Raw genomic sequence first — 7,881 nt, 5'->3', positions numbered from 1 at the left:
TCAAGAAATTTGATTGGCTAGGGAGAGAGCTCGGGCACATATGAGCTTAGGGAGCAACAATGGAGTCTTGGAGGGTCAAAGGTAGGGTTTGTGAGGTAGGCGAACCCTTTATATAGTGGGGGAACAAAACGAACCGTTATCCTCACTGTCAGCACGTTCCTGGCGGTACTACCGCTTGGGCACAGCGGTACTACTGCTACCCCTCGCGGTACTACCTCCAAGACGGAAGCGGTACTACCGCAAGCTCTAGCGGTAGTACCGCCAGGAGCTGGCGGTACAACCGCTAGGCTCACAAAAAATCCACGGTAGTAAAAATACTACTGCCGAGACTACCATCGCTGGAAAAGTGTTCGCAAAAAGTTCGACGAAGTACAACCGCTCAGAGAGGGAGGTATTACCGTCCCCGTAAGCCCTGGCGGTAGTACCACCAGGGGCTTGCGGTAGTACCGCTAGACTTTCTGCAAAACTGAGAGAAACTAAGCGGATGCTCCATTGCCGCAAAGAGAAAGTGGTGGAAATAAAAATGTGCACGTGAGAGAGTTGATTCCACCCAAACCTTTCCGACACGGACCCCCTCTTAATAGTATGGCTTTCCTACTACTCAACACTAACAACGATACTCGTAGGAAACACCGTGCTCCAACAACACCGAGGGGCGATGAGCCATCTTGTGCTTCGTTATGTATTATCTAAAATGCTCAACGCACACGATTAGTCTGCAGAGGTGCTGTCATCAATCATCAAAACTACTTAGAACAAAATATGCCCTAACAATCTCCCCTTTTTTGGTGGATTGATGAGAACACCGGATTTGCCAAAACATATAATAATGAAAACATAGACATGTTGGCATAAAGATAATATCACAAGATGAGTGATCTAAACATGCAAAGTACAGAGAGAGACTTTAGAGATAATATAGGGATAGCATATGTCTCACAGCATATGACGAAGAGTCTTCACACACATAATAAGATATCCAACAGATTTAAACCAACCTAGTTCAGAAAAGAAAGACTCAAACACGAACGAAAACACCAAAGGCAAATCACAAATCTCTAACACTCTCTCCCCCTTTAGCATTAGTCCACCAAAAAGGCAGAGAGAACGAACGTGAACACAAGTGGTGGCTCATGCATCCGCATCCTCACCAGACACATCCGTAGTGTCCTCATCGTCCTCATCATCCTCCTGCTCCTCCTCGTGATCAGACCCTGCCGCAGCCTCTTCATCCTCAGAACCAACCGACTGGTAGTCTCTGGCCTGCATCCAGGCAGCCTCTGGTGTGATGACATCCTCAGAACCACTAGAGACGTGCACATCAAACGTCCTCAGCAGGCGCTTATTCCTCTGATGGTTCTCCTTCTCAGCCACATGAGTCTGATACTGACCTTTTGCGTGCATGCAGAACAACGTCTTCATCTGGTCCTGCAGGGACCCCATATGTGCCTTCAGCTTCTTAGCCCAAGATGGCTCAGCAGAAGAACGGGTGTGGGAAGTAGGGCCGCCCTCAGCCCGAGCAGCATCAGTCTCCTCTTCAGCCTCCATATGAGCAGTAGAACGGGAAGAGGAGGTGTTGGCCCACTTCTCTTTCTGGCGCAGCTTGATGGGATCATGGATGACGAGCTCTGTGGCTGCAGGAAAGGCTATAGCAGGGAAGGTTTCGGCCCACTTGCTCTTGATGTAGTAGTATATGTAGGGCCCATAGATGGGGACCCTACGGTTGTAGATGGCCATCTGAAGCTCGCAGAACATCACATTTTCCACATCTAGTGGCCCATTTGACTTTTCCAGTCCTTGTTGACACATCAGGAGCATGTCCACCAGATAGGAGTGAACCTCGTCTTTGTTACCAACCCGAGGAAACAATGTGTTGCGGAAGACCCGATGCATGATATCCAAAAAAGGAATGAGCACACCCTTCCTGACATAAAATGGATGCAGCTTGTCCTTGGGGTGGTATCAGGGTTGCGATGAGGGCGCAGGCCAAGGGAATCATGCAGTCCAGTGAACTTGATCCCCAAAAGATTCATGAACTCAGACCAAGAGCCATGTAGCAGCTCACCATGAGACATCCAAGACACTGAGAGGTCCGCATCATTCTCGAAGAAGACAATGGTATAGAACTGAGTTACTACCTCTGCATCAAAGTCATAGTGGAAGGTGATGATGTCCTCAATATCAAGCTTCTCAATCATATGCAGGGCCTCACCAAAATAATCCATATCCCTCCGGAGATGATTGATATCAATCCACTGCACTGGAACAAAATTTTCTTCTTGGTCAGGACGACATCTTGATAGATCATAATCTGCTGCTTTGTCTAGAACATCTCTGTGCCCCTGAATAAGGGTTTTGCTTGCGGCGTCTGGTAAAATCTTTGGGAGCCATAGTGTCAAAGTCAATGGTTGCCCCTTCTCCTTGGATACAGTCTTCTTGACGTTGCGCTTCAATGGATGGGAACTTTCTGATTCGTCAGTGTTGCGGTACCTCTTGGACTCGGTGTTGCGAACTGGGGTGGAACGACGAGAGCCACCACCGGAGACACACAACACAAACACCTGAAAAACGACAAGAAGAGTCATGGCAACATCCAGAACAAGGAGAAAACACAAAGAAAACCAAGTTGTAGGTAGCAAATGCAACAAATCAAGAGCCAGCGGTAGTACCGCTCGGCCAGGGCGGTAGTACCGCTCCAAGAGCGGTAGTACCGCTAGGCCTGGGCGGTAGTACCGCTCCACGAGCTAGCGGTAGTACCGCTAGGGTTTGGGCGGTAGTACCGCGTGGTTCCAGATCTGGAGGAATATGAACGAAACTAACCACAAAGTTGCATATTTTGAAAATATAAGAGACTGAAACTATGGATCGAAGCCAAAACTAAGCAGATCTGATGCAGCAACTCAAACTAGGGGCACTCCCCAACATCTCTCCTCCATGCTAAGAACTAAACAATAGCATGCCACAACAATGGAGCCAAAACATCTATCCCTAACCCTAGAGCAAGAACATCACCACAACACAAAGGGGTTAGGGGTAGTACCGGAGTCCATGGCACATGGAGGAGGAAGGAGGAGGAGGGGCAATCCCTCCATCTTGAATGGAAAGAGAACCGCCGCGGAAGAAGATCGAATCTGGAGAGTTTTGGGGCAGAGAGGGAGAGCTCCACGAAGAAGAAGCAGACCAGGGCAAGAAAAATGGCATCCCTCTCTTTATATAGCCCAAGGCACGGGCATGGCAGTAGTACCGCTCGGGAGGAGTGGTAGTACCGCTCGTGCCCTAGCGGTAGTACCGCCAGAGACTCAGCGGTAGTACCACCGGGATCATCGCGGTAGTACCGCCAGAGGCAGTAATGTCGTTCCCCAGAAGATATTCAGATGCCAGCCCTAGGAAGCGGTAATACCGCTCTTGTCATTGCGGTAGTACCGCTGGAATCATGGCGGTAGTACCGCTTCCCCTGGCTGTAGTACCGCTTCCCCTAGGCGGTAGTAGCGCTCCTAAAATAGACAGAAAAATCCAGATTTTTCCAAAACAACGAGAAAACACCACAGACACATACCAGCCAGTATCAGAGACAAAGACAAAGGCAAAATATACTATCTGGCAATATTATATTCCTCCTTTACCAGGAGGGAGAGGGGCGGTGGCCGAAGCCACCTATGTTTGAGACAATAAGGTATGACACCGCGAAGAATTATCCTTGGGTTCATGACCAACGCTCATCTTTGAAGCACAAGTACCATCAATAATGGCCAATGTGAAAGACTTGATCAATTTATGCATAATGGGGGGAGGGAAAGTTCATTGAGAGAACAACACTCCCCTTATGTCTATGCCTACACCTAGATCAAGATATAATGCGGAATGAGGTGCAGAGTGCCTAGTTTCAGTCCACATTACTTGAATCAATGATATATATTTAGCTCATGCCTTAACTCCCGGAACCCTGCTTCATCTAGGGGCTTAGTGAAAATATCTACAAGTTGCTCTTCAGTGTTGATGAATTGAACCTCAATGTCACCACACTTGATATGCTCACGAATGAAGTGATGGCGAATATCAATGTGCTTGGTCTTGCTATGTTGCACCGGATTGAGGGAAATCTTGACAGCACTTTGATTTTCACATAGAAGAGGCACTTTGTCACAAGTGACACCGTAATCCTTTAAAGTTTGCCTCATCCATAGCAACTGTGCACAACAACTCATAGCTGCAACATACTCAGCTTTGGTGGAAGACAGTGAGACACAGTTTTGCTTCTTTGAAGACCAACTTACCAGTGAACGACCAAGAAATTGACATCCTCCAGAAGTTGACTTCCTCTCCACACAGTCTCCCTCCCAATCTGAGTCAGAATAGCCCACTAGGTTCAAGTTTGCTCCTTTGGGATACCATAGGCCAAAGTTTGGGGTATGAGCCAAATATCAAAAGATTCATTTAACAACCATATAATGGCTTTCCTTTGGTGCAGATTGAAACCGTGCACAAATCCCTACACTCAACATGATATCCGGTCTAGATGCACAAAGGTAAAGAAGGGATCCAATCATGGAGCGATATACCTTTTGATCCACTACTTTACCATTGGGATCACAGTCAAGCTTGCATCTGGTTGGCATGGGAAACTTGACCGGCTTGACATCCTCTGTCTCGAACCTCTTGAGCATGTCTTGGGTGTACTTGGCTTGTTTGATGAAGGTCCCTTCTGAACCTTGTTTAATCTCGAACCCGAGGAAGAACTTCAACTCACCCATCATTGACATCTCAAATTTCTCGGTCATTAGTGCAGCAAATTCTTCATTGAAAGATTTGTTAGGGGAACCAAAAATGATAACATCAACATATAGTTGGCATATGAACAAATCCCCTTTGACCTTCTTGGTAAAAAGAGTGGGATCAATCTTCCCAATTTCAAACCCATGATCTTATAACAACTCAGTAAGGTACTCATACCACGCACGTGGGGCTTGTTTAAGGCCATAGAGTGCCTTATTAAGTTTGTAAACATGATTGGGGAGCTTGGGATGTTCGAACCCGGGGGTTGTTTAACATAAACCAACTCATTTAAAGGACCATTAGGAAAAGCACTTTTCACATCCATTTGTTGTAATTTGAAATCATGATGAGATGCAAATGCAAGTAGCATGCGAATAGATTATAGACGAGCAACAGGGGCAAAGGTTTCACCGTAGTCGATACCCTCGACTTGGGAGTAGCCTTGAGCCACCAATATTGCCTTGTTTCGAACCACAATCCCATTGGCATCTTGCTTGTTTTTGAAGATACATTTGGTCCCGATGACATTATGTTCCTCCTTTGGCCTTGGCACTAATTTCCACACTTGATTACGCTCGAAGTTGTTGAGTTCTTCATGCATGGCCATAAGACAATCCTCATCATCGAGCGCTTCCTGTACCTGTTGAGGGTCACAATACGAAACAAACGCGTGATGCTCACAATAATTTGAAATTTGTTGACGAGTGGATACTCCCCTTTTTAAACTTCCAAGCACGTTCTTCATAAGATGTGACTTGACTCTCAGCTTGGATGCAATCTTGGCTGCGCGACGCTCCAAGAGTTCTGCACTTGATAACTGGGGAGCATCAACTTGAGCACTTTGCTTGGCCTTGAGTTTTGATCCTTCCTTGGCACCGAGACCCCTCTTAGGTGCTGCAGAAGGAAATTGAGAAACAACATCCTGATCAACTTGATTTTCGTCTTGAGCAGGCTCACTGGTTTGTTCTTGATCTCGTGGCTACTCTTGATCTTGATCTTGTGCCTTCATTTGATCTTGATCTTGTACCTGCACTTGATCTTGATCTTGAGCAGATTCAGAACCTTGTGTAAGCACTTGGACATCATGTGGTGCATCACCATCTTCGAGTGATTGATCTTGTCCTTGATCATGTTCAGCTTGTTGAGGGTTTTCTCTTTGTTCATCGGAAGCGTGTGGGGCTTGCGAGGGTGATGGCTCCACTTGAGTAGAGAATTGTCCTTCTCCTTCGGCCACAAGGGCTTCCTCAATGGGGAGTATTTGACCAATCCCCATTATTCTTATGGCTTGGGGAGGAATTTCATCACCTACATCACAAAGACCACTTTGCTCCACTTGGGAGCCATTATTTTCATCAAACTCCACGTTACACGTTTCCTCAATGAGCATGGTGGACTTGTTGAGGACACGATAAGCATGAGAGTTTGTGGCATAACCAACAAAGATGCCCACTTGAGCTCTAGAATCAAATTTAGCTAAACGTGCACCTTTCTTGAGAATGAAACACTTACACCCGAATACCCGGAAGTACCTGAGATTGGGTTTGTTTCCGGTGAGAATCTCATATGGGGTCTTGTTCAAGCCTTTGCGGATATAGAGCCAATTGGATGCATGACATGTTGTGTTGATGGCTTCGGCCCAAAAGTTATACGGAGATTTGAATTCCGCCATCATTGTTCTTGCCGTGTCCATCAACGTCCGGTTCTTCCTTTCCGCCACACCATTTTGTTAAGGGGTGTATGGTGTTGAATATTGATGTTTGATTCCCTCATCACTAAGAAACTCATCCAGGGTGTAGTTCTTGAACTCGGTGCCGTTGTCACTTCTAATCATCAAAATCTTTGCTTCATATTGATGTTGAGCTTCATTAGCAAAGTTGATGATGGTTTGTTGAGTCTCACTCTTCCTCTTGAAGAAATATACCCACGTGTATCTTGAGTAATCATCAACAATCACCAAGAAGTACTTTCTGCCCCCAAGACTATCAAACAATGGGGGACCGAAGAGATCCATATGAAGGAGCTCCAACGGCCTCTTAGTGTAAATGAGAGTCATTGGACGATGCGTTGTTTCGTGAATCTTCCCTTCAATACAGGCACTGCAAGAACGATCTCTGGCAAAACTCACATTTGTTAGTCCACAAACACGGTCCCCGTTGAGGAGACTTTCCAAAGATCTCATATTGACATGAGCTAGTCGGCGATGCCAAAGCCAACCCACATCAACTTTAGGCATTAGACAAGTCGCAGTCTTAGTGGGTCGCTGTGAAAAGTTCAGCACATAGAGACCATTTTGGACATATCCAACATAGGCTACTTTAAGAGTCTTGCTCCACAAAAGGACCACGGTATCAAGATTAAAGAATGTGGCAAAGCCCATAATTGCAAGTTGACAAAGCGAAAGTAAATTGTAAGCAAGGGACTCAACAAGCATGACCTTCTCAATAGATAACTCTTGAGAGATGACCACCTTACCAAATCCCAATACCTTGGACGTTGATGCATTAGAGAATTGGACATGGGCGGGCAGAGATGGAAAAGGATGCACATCCACCACTAAGTCCTTGCTTCCGGTCATATGATTTGTTGCTCCACTATCAAGCAACCATGACACCCCACCGGAAACAAACTCCTGCAGTAGATCAAGGCTTGGTTTTAGGTACCCATTTTTGAATGGGTCCTTTAATGTTAGTAACAAGGGTCTTAAGAACCCAAATAGCCCATTCAATGGACTCATAGTAAGAACCAACAAATCTGGCATAGACATGCCCATCACCAGCACGACATAAAACATAAGATGGATTGAGTTTGCTGGTTGTGTTGGTAGGAATGGTTTTGCCCTTCTTGATGCTACCATCCTCCACCTTGTTCCTGTTCTCCTTGTGAGTCCCTTCTCCCTCTTTGTCAAAGATGTCCATGAGGGTAGGGGATCGCTTGTTCCTGTTCTTCCTTTCCCTTTTCAACTTGGATGTAAGTCCAAGTCCCTCCTTTCCTACAACTCCCTTTTGATTGCTCAAAAGGTCGTTTAGGTTCTTCTCGCCTTGGATGCATGACACAAGGCCCTTCTCAAGTTGATCCTTCAACTTGGCATTTTCCTCCACAAGATGTACA

This window comes from Hordeum vulgare, chromosome 3H (genome assembly GCF_904849725.1).
Source record: "Hordeum vulgare subsp. vulgare chromosome 3H, MorexV3_pseudomolecules_assembly, whole genome shotgun sequence".
NCBI classification, from domain to species: domain Eukaryota; kingdom Viridiplantae; phylum Streptophyta; class Magnoliopsida; order Poales; family Poaceae; genus Hordeum; species Hordeum vulgare.
The sequence above is the reverse complement of the archived record's forward strand: the minus strand, read 5'-3'. Positions refer to the sequence as shown.